The 13,048-nt window shown below is 36.5% G+C and overlaps 1 long non-coding RNA gene across 1 annotated transcript in view; it reads right to left on the reverse strand.

The window, feature by feature from the left end:
* Positions 1–7,311: 7,311 nt before the first annotated feature.
* The window catches only part of LOC122241516, a 33,821-nt gene continuing 28,084 nt past the window's right edge, over positions 7,312–13,048 (reverse strand). Inside the window, exon 2 of the long non-coding RNA XR_006221697.1 lies at positions 7,312–7,543. This is a non-coding gene — a long non-coding RNA (uncharacterized LOC122241516). The remainder of the gene's footprint in view (positions 7,544–13,048) is intronic.

The following is a 13,048-nucleotide window of genomic DNA, read 5'->3' on the forward strand; positions in this document are numbered from 1 at the left end:
ATTTTTGCTTACGTGCTGAGTAAGAAGTTGCTGTGGCTGAGGTCAAAGAGGCTGCTGCCTGCCTTCTCCTCGAGGATTTTGATGGCTTCCTGTCTTACATTTAGGTCTTTCATCCATTTTGAGTTTATTTTTGTGTATGGTGTAAGAAAATGTTCTGGGTTCATTTTTCTGCATGTCTCTGTCCAGTTTTCCCAGCACCATTTGCTGAAGAGACTGTCTCTATTCCATTGGATATTCTTTCCTGCCTTGTCAAAGATTAGTTGACCATACATTTGTGGGTCCATTTCTGGGTTCTCTATTCTGTTCCATTGATCTGTCTGTTTTTATGCCAGTACTCTACTGTCTTGATGACTACAGCTTTGTAATACATCTTGAAGTTTGGGATTGTGATGTCTCCAGCTTTGGTTTTCTTAATTTTTCTTAATGCAAATAAAAATATGCTTCGGAGTAAGGCAACAGGTAATTTTAGAAGGAACATGTCAGAAATAGTGCTCTGCTAAAGATAAAACTATATACTAAAAAAAGTTAAAAATACACAGTCAGTACTACTCTCTCCTAATCACATTATGTCTTGTAATGACTCTGGTGGCTCTACTTTTTAGGTTCAAAATAAATGCTTCCAATGCTAATGTCTTAAAGTGACTTTTTAAAAATTCAAATATAGTTGACACACAATGTTCCATTAATTTCACGCGTAGAGCACAATGATTTGACAAGTCCAAATATTGTGCTTTGCTACCACGAATGCACCTACCATCTGTCACCACACACCACTATTACATTGACTATTTCCCTAACCAAGGTGACTTTTATCAGGGACTCACTATGAAAAGTCTACACAGAAGGATTTCAGGTCCTCCCTCTGATGTGTCCTGGCTTTGACTACAAATAAAATAAACAACACTAATTGAGTGTAGTCATAGCAACCCTGAATTTTAAGCTGAAAAGGTAGCACATGTAAGGAGTCTTAAAATATCAAGAAACTGCTTTGACTCTTGACTCTGTTGACTTGAATTTTGTGTGCAGATACTTATTGTAAAAGAGTTTCTTCTTAAGTTTTTATTTTAATCACCTGGTGCTCATCAACATGTGCACTCCTTAATCTTCATCACCTATTTCACCCATCCCCACACACATTTCCCTTCTGATTATCATCAGTTTGTTCTCTATAGTTGAGTCTCTTTCCTGGTATGGGTCTCTCTTTTTCTCCCCTTTGCTCATTTGTTTTGTTTCTTAAATTCCACAGGAGTGCAGTCACATGGTATTTGTCTTTCTCTGACTGACTTATTTCACTTAGCATTATACTCTCTAGCTCTACCAATGTCTTTGCAAATGGCAAGGTTTCATTCTTTTTTATGGCTGAGTAATATTCTATTGTATACAGCATATCTTCTTTCTTTATTCATCTATTGATGGACACTTGGGCTTCTTGGCTATTTTAAATAATGCTGCTATAATCATGTTGAATTAGTGTTTTTGTATTCTCTGGATAAATACCCAGTAATGGAATTGCTGGATTGTAGAGTAGTTCTATTTTAAAAAAATTTTTTTAAAGTAATCTCTACACCAACGTGGGGCTTGAACTTAAAACTTAGGAATTAGAGTCCCATGCTCCACTGACTGAGCCAGCTAGGCACCTCTCTATTTTTAACTTTTTGAGGAACTTCCATACTGTTTTCCACAGTGGCTGCACCAGTTTGCATTCCCATCAACAGTGCAAGAGGGTTCCTTTTTCTCCATATTCTTGACAACACCTGTTGCTTCTTGTGTTGTTGATTTTAGCCATTCTGACAGGTGTGCTCACTACAGTTCTGATTTGTATTTCCCTGATAAGTAATGATGAGCATCTTTACATGTGTCTGTTGGTCATCTGGTTGTCTTTGTTGGAGAAATGTCTGTTCATATCTTCTGCCCCTTTTTTAATTGGATTCTTTCTTGTGTATTGAGTTTTGTTAAGTTCTTTATATATTTTGGATACTAACCCTTTATTGAATATGTCATTTGCAAATATCTCCTCCCATTCCATAGCTTGCCTTTCAGTTTTGTTGTTTCCTTCACTGTGCAGAAGCTTTTTATTTTGATGTAGTCCCAATAGTTCAATTTTGCTTTTGTTTCCCTTGCCTCAGGAGTCATATCTAGACAAAAGTTGCTACAGCCAGTGGCAGAGAAATTACTGCCTATGCTCTCTTCTAGTATTTTTATGGTTTCAGGTCTCACATTTAATTCTTTAATTCTGTAATAGGGTTCTGGGTTTTGTTTTGTTTTTTTAGGATTCTGAAATATATTCCTCCTAGAAATCACTCTACTCCTACTAAGTTTAATTATTTAAATCTAATCTGTTAGCTCTTAAATAGACCACTTCTTTTGTTTGTTTGTTTGTTTGTTTCTTTTTTTCTTTGAGAGAGAGAGAAATTGCAGAGTGCATGCGCACACAAGCAGGGGAGGGGCAGAGGCAGAAGGAGAGAGAATCTTAAGCAGGCTTCACACCCATAGCAGAGTCCATGTGGAGCTTGATCTCAAGACTATGGGATCGTGATCTGAGTTGAAATCAAGAGTTGGACGCTTAACCAACGGAACCACCCAGGAACCCCTTAAATGGGCCATTTCTAAGCTAACTGTCATTATTTTAGTAACATTCAAAATATCTAGTAATGAGAATTCAAAATATGCCAACTGTAATTTCCTAATACAACAGCTAGTTTTTTCTTATAAATCAACACTGTAAAGTATCCCATACAAGAAACTCCATACCTTGACTATTTTCACCTTGGAATACGCATTCTTGACTCACTATTTTATGTTGACACCCTTGCAAAATCAACAAGGTGGTCCAATATTAAAGCTGTCTGTTTAGAAAATAGTTGGGGTTACAGAAAAGCTGAATCATCATATAGCTTTACAGTATCTCAAAATAATAACTATGAAAACTGCTGCAGTCCCACTCTCTCTTTATTTCCCCAATGGTGCTCATGGTGAAAGAGAGGGACTTCACAGCAAACTCAGGAGAAATGAAAGAAAGTTACTCTCTTAAGGAAAGCAGCTGACAAAAATATCATGCCTTTTATGATGTAGGGCAGCATTCTCACACTAGTTTGCCAAGGACTGCTTCCTTGGTCAAATGGACTTAGGAAAAACATATTAATATACTCACAAGGAGGGGGGGCACCTAGGTGGCTCAGTCTGTTGAGCATCCAACTTCAGCTCAGGTCATGATCTCATGGTTAGTGGGTTTGAGCCCTGTGTGGGGTTCTGTGCTAACAGCTCAGAGCCTGGAGCCTGCTTCAGATTCTGTGTGTGTCTCTTGCTCCCTGATCCTCCCCTGCTCACGCTCTGTCTCTCTCACTCTCAAAAATAAATAAACATTAAAAATAAAAAATATATATTCACGTGGATATTAATGCATTAACATTAATGCCAACATATTAACCACTAAATATTACCATATAATATTTAATGTTGGCACAGTAACATAGTAACGCCTCTAAAAAGTTCTAGAGTAAAAAAATTCCATTTTTAACTCTTTTTAACCCCACATTTCCCAAACTTTTTGACCCCAGTGTCCTTTTTAAAATATAATACCCATAGAACTAATATTCTACAGAACATAGTCTGGGAAACTCTGATGTAAGATAAAAAACATAATTTATTATTTGATTTAAACAGTTATGCATTTCATCAGTGTATTTCATCAACAAATATTTCCTCTACTGGTGACTGATATCTACCAGAATGAGGTTCCAGAATGTTGTCCCTGGCTCACATTTCAGAGAAAGAGTTCTAGACCAAAAATCAGTCCCTTTCCTTCCCTGTCTGCCTTTATGCCCTACAAATGGCCTTTATTTAGTCCTTATAAAATAGCAAGAAACTCTCTGACCTGAGGTACTGCCCACCTACCCACCTTGAATCAAACACTAGGCTTGAGGACTACTGTACCTCAGTTCCTTGTAATCTGAGTCAAATACCTGGGCTGCTTCTCCTGAGCTCCAGTGTGAAGATAAAGTACCATCAGGCCTTAAGATACTAAAGGAGTATTCTGAATCACCCCCCAAATTAAACTAGGTTCATATACAGTATTTTTTCAATTGTGACAGAAAAAACATAGCCTAAAATTTATCATCTTAACCATTTTTAGGTTTGCAGTTCAGTGTTCACACTGTTGCACAACACATCTCCAGAACTTTTGCATCTTGTAAAACTGAAATTCTATACCCATTGAATAACAACTTCCCCTTTCTCCCTTCCCCCACCCCCTGACAACACCATTTTATTTTCTGTGTTTATGAATTTGACTACTTTAGATTCTTCCTATAAATGGAATCATACAGTATTTGTCCTTTTGTGACTGGCTTATTTCATATAGCATAATGTCTTCAAGTCTATTCATGTTGTAGTATGTTATGGGATTTTCTTTTTTAAGGCCAAGTAATATCCCATTATATACATTTTATTTAGTAATTTGTCCATTGATGAACATTTGTGTTGCTTCTGACTCTGGACTATTGTGAATAATGCTACAATGAACATGGAGGTACAACTATCTCTTTGAGAGTCTGCTTTCATTTTTGTCTATTTAGCCAGGAGTAGGATTGCTGGATTGTCAGGTAATTCTATTTTTTACTTTTTGGGGATCTTCTGTACTGTTTTCCACAGTGGGTACACCATTTTACATTCCTACCAACAGAGCACAAGGGTTTTCTCCACATCCTCACAACACTTATTTTCTGGTTGTTGTTGTTGTTGTTTTTTACAGTCTTATGTAGTTATTATGTGTATTTTTATTGGCTTTTATTTTATGAAAAAAATATAACAACTCTTCATTAATCCAAATTTTTCTTTTTAATTTTTTTTTAACGTTTATTTATTTTTGAGACAGAGAGAGACAGAGCATGAACGGGGGAGGGGCAGAGAGAGAGGGAGACACAGAATCGGAAGCAGGCTCCAGGCTCTGAGCCATCAGCCCAGAGCCTGACATGGGGCTCGAACTCACAGACCGCGAGATCGTGACCTGAGCTGAAGTCGGACGCTTAACCGACTGAGCCACCCAGGCGCCCCAGTCCAAATATTTTAATTACCTGGAACACAGACAAGTGGTCTCCAAAGAAAAATAAGTAGTTTCTCCAATATGAAAGGAAATCACAGTAAGAACCAAAATTACAAATATACATTAAGGTAAACTATATTTAAAAATCAGAATGAAACAAGTGAATCATTTTTGCAATTGCTTGATCTTTTATATAATTAAAATAGTAAGAAATTGAATTTGTTTTTAGTCAGCTATTTGTTCAGATAATAGCATTGTATACATTTGAACATTACAAACACTATGATATACTGCATTATAATAAGTTTAAAGATATTAAGCTGACTTTTTCAACTGTTTTTGAAATTCTATGGAAATAAACATATGAGAATGAATGGTGTGTGTTTCTCTGATACTTCAGAGATTTCTAAGAAGTTTTCCTATCAATAGTAGGAGGGCCTATTATAATATTAGTGCTTTAGTTAAGTGTCCGACTCTTGATTTTGGCTCAGGTCATGATCTCATGGTTTGTGAATTTGAGCCCCGGGTTGGGCTCTGCACTGTCAGTGCAGAGCCTGCTTATATTCTCTCTCTCCCTCTTTCTCTGCCCCTCCCCCTGCTCATGCTCTCTCTCTCTCTCTCTCTCTCTCTCTCAAAATAAATAAACTTAAAAAAAAAAAAGAAAAAGAAAAACTGAGGTACAAATTATCTGTCCAAAACCATATATATGAGTGGTTAGCTGAAACTCAAAGCCAGGTGTTCTCTCTCCAAATCCCTCTTTTCACTCCTCCATGAGAAAACATAGTTCTATTTGGATTAGTTTAGTTTTGAAAATATTTTTTCACATCATTTTGGGGTCTCTAAATACACAGAACATTTTTTTTTCTTTTTTCAAATAAGGGCTCAATTAATTACATTTTGGACTTAGTCTCTGTGTGGGAAGTTAAAGCAAACATGCAATGCCAATACAGCTCCCGGTTATGAAGAGTCAACATGAAAACAAGTTATTGTCACACATCCAGATGACAGGGGTCAGCAGCCCACACCCACACAAGAGACTTGGCTTATGAAAGAAGAAGTTTGTAGATGAGGACCAGTGCCATGCTTTCCACTCCCTTCCTGCCTGCTATGCCTAGAATCTCATAGATCAGCAGAGATGCCTTCCAAGGCTTCCAAAATTACTGAGGGTTTGTGCAATTCTGGAAACAACAGCAACCCCAAGGTTCTGCTAAAAGTCTAACGGATTGGTTAGTTCACTTTTTTTTTTCTATGCCAGCCTAGGCCTCTTTCTCTCATAAGAGAAAGAATTTAAAATTCAGATATCATACAATCAATCAATACTAAGATAAAATAAAATAAAAAATAAAAATAAATAAAATTCAGATATTGAATTGCTGATGCCAAATTGTGATTTACCCATAAGAGGTTTGAAATAGGACTCTCATGTGAATTATAAATTCTTAAACTTGGCTCATAGTAGGTATAAAAAGCATACATATATTCATATACATATAAGTTCATAAGAAATATCTACTGGGAAGTACATATATTACATATTATATAATTGTATATGGATATAGATATATCCACTAGGAGCCAGGAATATCTCCAAAATATGCTGGAAATTTTGATAATTGAATGAATTCTTACGAAGTTTGGAAACTTAAAGAGAGAACAGTGGTAAAAGCCTATGTTTTGAAATTAGAAAGATACAGGCTTAGATGTTGGTTCTCCTACTTGCTGGCTGTGTGAACTTGGGCATACTGCTGACCCTGATTCCTTATCTGTAAAAGGGAAATAATAACATCTACCTTTTAGAATTTCTGTGAGAATTAAATGTAAAACAATGACAGGCTTTGCACACTTCCTGGCACATAGAATGTGCCAATACATTGTAACTGTTATTAGCACAGAGCCTTCCGATCATTTCTCTTGGCATCAATTCCTATAGAATAATCCTATTAAGGCTGAAGATATAGGTGATTAAGCTGAATCTGTAATGACACTCTGACATAACTTAGAATTACATATTTGAATAATCCTTAGGGTCAGTTTACTTAACACTTGTCTCTAGGGTACATGAAAATGTTAGTTATTTGAGCTTTCTAAATTTAGTATTCCAAACCAACAAAAACTTAATACTTTTCCAAAAGAAATTTTGATAAGATTTTCTATTACTCACAACTGTTGACGAGTTACTTTTGCTTGTACTGAGTTGATCATTCTCACCTCTAGATGGAAAGCAATATTCAAAGCTCTTTTGGTTGAAAGTGATAGAAATGACACTCAAATTAGCTTAAGAAAAAGGGAATGTATTGGCTCCAGCAACTGGAAAGTTGAAGGGTTGGTTTAGCTTCAGATGGTGGTAAATGTTGCCAGAGCTCTGGCTCCCTCCGTGTGTTGGCATCATTCTGCAGAGAGCTTCTTCCATGAAGCCTGGGGTTAGGACCATAAGCTGCAGGCTTATGTGGTTCTTTCAGCTTGACAGCACAGAGTAAAAGGAGCTCCTCTCTCTCCTGGCAGCTATAGATCGGAGAGAAACAAATCTTAGAGAAGATTCTTATTAGTTCAGAGTAGGTGGGGCACTGCGGTCATCTGACTGGGACCACATGGCCTGGGGAGAGGAGATTCCCAAAAGAAAATCAAGATCTGATTCCTGACAAAGGAGGATGGTAAAGCAAGAGATACCCACAGCAGATAGTCTGAATTGGATTGTCTGAAAACAAGGACCTGAGCAAGGCCATCACGGCATCTATTAAAATATACACTATTTCATGGAACCACATAAAAATGTTTCAAAGGGCATTGGGATGGGACATGCTTGACTCATGACTTAGCTTCACGCTAAGCTCCACATGTGGTAAACATCTGCAAAAAAAAAAAAAAAAAAAAGAACTTGTTATCCTCATGTGTTCTGTATCCTAAGCAGTATAGTATGTGTGTGATTACATGGAAAAAAAGGAAATTATTTTTCCATATTGCAAAAGCAAATAATACTATTAATAAATAATAATCACATACAATTAATGAAAAAGAAACAAAGGAAATATGCCTCCATATAAAAAAAAGGACATTGGGATATTAATAAATAATAGTCTAAAATTTTGCGAACTTCAAAATAAGAACAAAAGAGTTACCATTCTATAACCGATTTACATAATACCAAAAATAAAACAAAAAGAAGACATTAGCATTACTTGCATTAGCAGATGACTGTTGAGTCCATTTTTCTAAGTGAAACAGTACAATTCTTTTTGCAAGGGAAAATAAGTTACTGTGAATGCAAAGTGCAAAAAGGAAAACTCTATTTTCTTCGTTTAGCCCCATTGATGAAAATAACTTTTAAACTCCTGATTTCATTCCCCAGCATTTCAGTAAGCAAGTTCATAAAATACTGATGCCTTTCAAATTAGAAGATTCTTGCTGAGACCTCACTCTGCTCTACAAACATGATCTCATCTTTCAGCTTGGTTACATTCCAAATCCAGGAGTGAGGGCAAGTTTATGATCAGGGAGGAAAAAAGGAAAATATTTACATAAGCCCCATAATACAACTTTTCTAAAAATCAAAAAGAAATCCATGCTATATATATATAAACTCTCTGATACAATCCAAATAGGGAATAGTCACAGAATATGGGGAAGAGGTTTGAAAAAACAGCCACCCTTTGCAATGGAAACATGAAAAAGAATGAGATGAGCCATCTGAAGACACCCTCCCAAGAGTGACACACCCAAAATTTGATGCCTTATTATCAATCTAGTGCACAGTGTCTCCCTAAATCACCAACACATTACATTAAAAATCCCATATGGAAGGTATCATATCCAAACATCAACTTACTAATTAATATGTAATAAACTGGCATCCCAGAAATGAAATATTGCAATGAGGAAGCTTTTGCAACTCGTAAGCTGAACATCAAGACTTTTCTTTTCTTTTCTTTTCTTTTTTTTTTTTTGGTTTATCTCCAGAGCCCTTTTGAAGGTCAATGGACAGTGTACACCCTATCATACATGGTAAGTTACTAGTATCACTTTATGAAAATCTAATTTTTCCTCAACTATTCTCAAAATATTTACTAAGTTAGGAATGCCTGGGTGGCTTAGTCGGTTAAACATCTGACTTTGGCTCAGGTCATGATCTCATGGCCCGTGAGTTTGAGCCCCGCGTTGGACTCTGCTGAGAGATCAGAGACTGGAGCCTGCTTCGGATTCTATGTGTCTTTCTCTCTCTGCCCCTCCCCTTCTTGTGCTCTCTCTCAAAAATAAATAAAAACTTAAAAAAAAAAAACTATTTCCTAACTTCTGTCCTGACAGTTTTGGTACCTTATCTGTACCATTTCAATTTACCTAAATAGGGTATAGTGTAACACCACCAGCCTTTTGTCATGATGTCTATACAACCAAATGTGAAAGGTAGACTGGACAGCTTATTCACTCAATACAATTAAGACAGATATTTATTCTACTCTGTATAATTCCATGTTAGATCTGTGTTTGAATTATGGAGTTTCTTTCCTTAACATTCTAATTTCATTGTAAACTCTTTCATTTTTGATTCAGATTTTTCAATCCATTTAGATTTGGATTAAGATTCACTCTGTTGTAGCTCCTTCTTTTCACTTACACATGTCCCTTAAAGTATGCCTTCGGGTCTGCCACTTTGTCTAGCATACAGCCACTTATGCCTAGGTGTTCAGATAGCATTCCTTAAGTGAATGACTAAAAGCCCCAAAAAGTTCCAAAAAAAGGGAAGATACTGTTCCCAACACGCATTTTTAGCCAGCATTTATGCTGCCAACCCCTATTTTGCTGAATGAGTATGAGGAAACCATTCTGTTCTTTCACTGGCGCCTTCAGGAAATGCTCAGGGCTCAAGCAGAGAACTACTGCTTTCTGTTACCTTCCATGTAAACCCACTGCAGACCCTCACCCCATCTGCCCCAACTTGCAACAGCAAGTCAACAAGTCTCCAGCTGAAGTTTCCTTTCTTTTTTGTTTCTTTCTTTCTTTAAGGGATATTATTTTTTTAAGAGAGAGAGAGAGCACAAGCAGGAGAGGGGCAGAGGGAGAGAGAGAATCCCAAGCAGGCTCCATGCGCAGTGCAGAGCCCACTTGGGGCTTGATGCTGTGACCTTGGGATGGATCACGACCTGAGCCCAAAGCAAGAGTCAGACGCTCAACCAACAGAGCTACCGGTACCCCAAAGTTTCCTTCCTTTAGGTCCCCTTGAGTTAGATCAGTGAATCCAAGGGGAAAGAGAGGGACAGCCCACTTCGGTGTGCATCCTACTAGGGACCTGGCTACTAGGGAAGAGGTTCTCTGATCATGTGGGATGTTGTCCTAGATTAAGCAGTGTTCCCTCATTTGCCCCTCCCCCTCACCACTTCCTTTTGGTGACATTCATTGAAAAAATAGGTTAGAAGTCTGGGCTCTAGCCCAACAACAATGTCAAGTTTGAGTCCTGGATCTGCTAATTCTGTGACCACAGGCCACTGAATCTCTCTGAAGCTCAGTTTCCTCAGCCATAATTGGGGGTTAGTAATTATTGCCGTGAAGATGAAATGACACACTCCATGTAAAGTACCCAGCACAATAAGTGCTATTACATGTCAATTATCATTAGAACTTGTTGTCAGACATGAATTTAAATGTTGATTATTATCCCTACTTTGGATTCAAAAGGCAATCTAAATGTAAAGAGATGTATGGTTTTCACTCCGCTGTAGCCTGGCACAGAGGAAAGCTGAGGAACTATGTCCAAACTTCAGTCTTGTTACTTATTGTTTATTTATCTGTTCAGAAAAGTCTTCTCTTTTGTGAATTATGTCTGATAAGACCTGCCTCTCCATATATGTCAAGTACTGGCTCATAGCAAATACTTTATAAATGTCAGTTCTCACTCTCCAATCCAGAACAGATCGCTCTGGCAAGGTTCTAAATTGAAGATAAAGTGACTAATTAGATCAAGGGATAGCAAATAAAACAGCAAAATCTGTTACCAGCTCTGCCACTAGCTAGCTGAGTAATCTTAAACTTTTTGGCTCTCCTACAGAGAAAAGCAGAATTTTCTATGGAGATGTATATAGATTTAATCATAGAGAAAGCAATCACTTGTATACAGTAAACTATGAGCTAATGTGAAGAACTTTCATACTTTTTTAAAATCAAGAAAAATAATATATCATGATATATTTATTCTATAGGTGTTCTTGGACTCAATCTATAATGATCTCAAGAGCATTTTGATAGCATGTTATTTATACTTAGATTAAGATGTGGTTAAATGTTAAGCATTTCACTTCCACCTACCAACATAAAAGCTACCCAAAACCATCTCTTTAGCTCACTTCTGTGTCCTCAACATGTTGAACTGTGCCTGGTATGTGGGAAGCCCTATAATACTTGCTCAATTAGTGAACAAAAGGATGATGGAAAACGGTTCTTTATGATATGCAGTCAGGGCTCCTATCTCAGATCACCTGATGTTTACAAGTTGTTGGGCAACTTCCCATTACTAAGCATTCTTTTCAACCCTTAAATGATAGATATGTTAGGCAAGAGGGTTCACGTCTCTGTAAAATCTGGTAACACAAGCAGGATCCAGTCAAGTACTAGGGTTTTTTTGTTTGTTTTGTATAGATTATAGTGCAATTTTAACAATAACAAGAAAAAAAAAATGAGGATCTGAGGCTTTAACTCTACAAGGTCAAAATCACTAATTAAAAAATAAACTTTTTTATTAAAAAAAAAGAGATTACCTTATTTCAATAAAATGTTTTGACCTCTATTTTTGCTAAAGCACCTTCTTGTTTGGGCATTGCAGTAAAACTATAAGTCAATTTTGAGACTGTTAACCCCAAAATTCTATTTTGTTTGAGATAAACTCTTTTTACAGATTCATCTCAAAGAGAAGACATCTTGTTTTTCTGTTCAGGCATCTACTGATAAGCAGCCAGCTGTTTATGCTCCAAACACTTCGAACACACCCCAAACAATGAGATCTGTGAAACTGGAATGAAGCTTTGAAAAATATGAATAACAACGACAATTATGATAAAAGATTAGCTGCAGTACTCAATATTTTCTCATGCACACTTATATATTTAAAACTAATAGTACTAGTTTAAGAGTACTAATATGTTTTGTACTCTACTAAAAACACTTGTTGCTTTAAATTTCAACTGCCCACCCAAAATATCAATTGAAACCAAAAAGTAAGCACTTTCATTTATTTATATTTCTACATCTACAAATACCCAGAAAACACAGCATCCATACAGCATTATTTTTTAGAGGAAAGAAATATGCTCACAGTGGAATGTCTCTGATGTTTATATTAAATGAATGTAGATACTAATCTCTCAAAGAATCTGAAGACTTCCTTTCCGTCCTAGACAAAGTAGAGTCCTCTGATTTAATATTTAGTTTGTTCATTAATCATCTTAGCTCTGCATTAAAAAAAAGCCCAATATGTTTTACAAAGCAAAACTGCTGACTCCTTGTTTACTTAAAATATGGTAGAAGCAAGCATGAACGAATCATAGAAAATACATTTTCATCATCAAAATACAAAAGATTAAAAACATACTCTGTCTACATTAATAAAACTTTCAAAGGGATCGCAACCAATTCTGTCAGCCTCAGAAGTTCCTATTTTGGCAGTTAAAAGAGAAGAACATGAAATATTTTGTGAATTATTTTTCTTTGTGGATAATTAAACACAAGCCATGAGAAAACAAATGTACAGATGTACACCATATTTTCATCACTCTGAAGACTAGAGTCATTTATTTGGAGACTTAATATTCAAAAGAACTATGTTTGAGACATGTTACTGACTCTTCTCCTAGATTAATGTTTTTTGGTAATTCTATCAAGTTTTGCCCCCGTGTTCTCCTTTTTATTTGAAGTAACTGAGTTTGTTTATCATCTTTATTCTTCTAGGGAAGCCAAACACACTGCCAAATAACCATGCATATGATTAAGGTGTGAGTGTCGGGTGAGGGTTGGCTCTGTATGCTG

The sequence above is a fragment of the Panthera tigris genome, chromosome C1 (assembly GCF_018350195.1).
Source record: "Panthera tigris isolate Pti1 chromosome C1, P.tigris_Pti1_mat1.1, whole genome shotgun sequence".
Taxonomy (NCBI): Eukaryota; Metazoa; Chordata; class Mammalia; order Carnivora; family Felidae; genus Panthera; species Panthera tigris.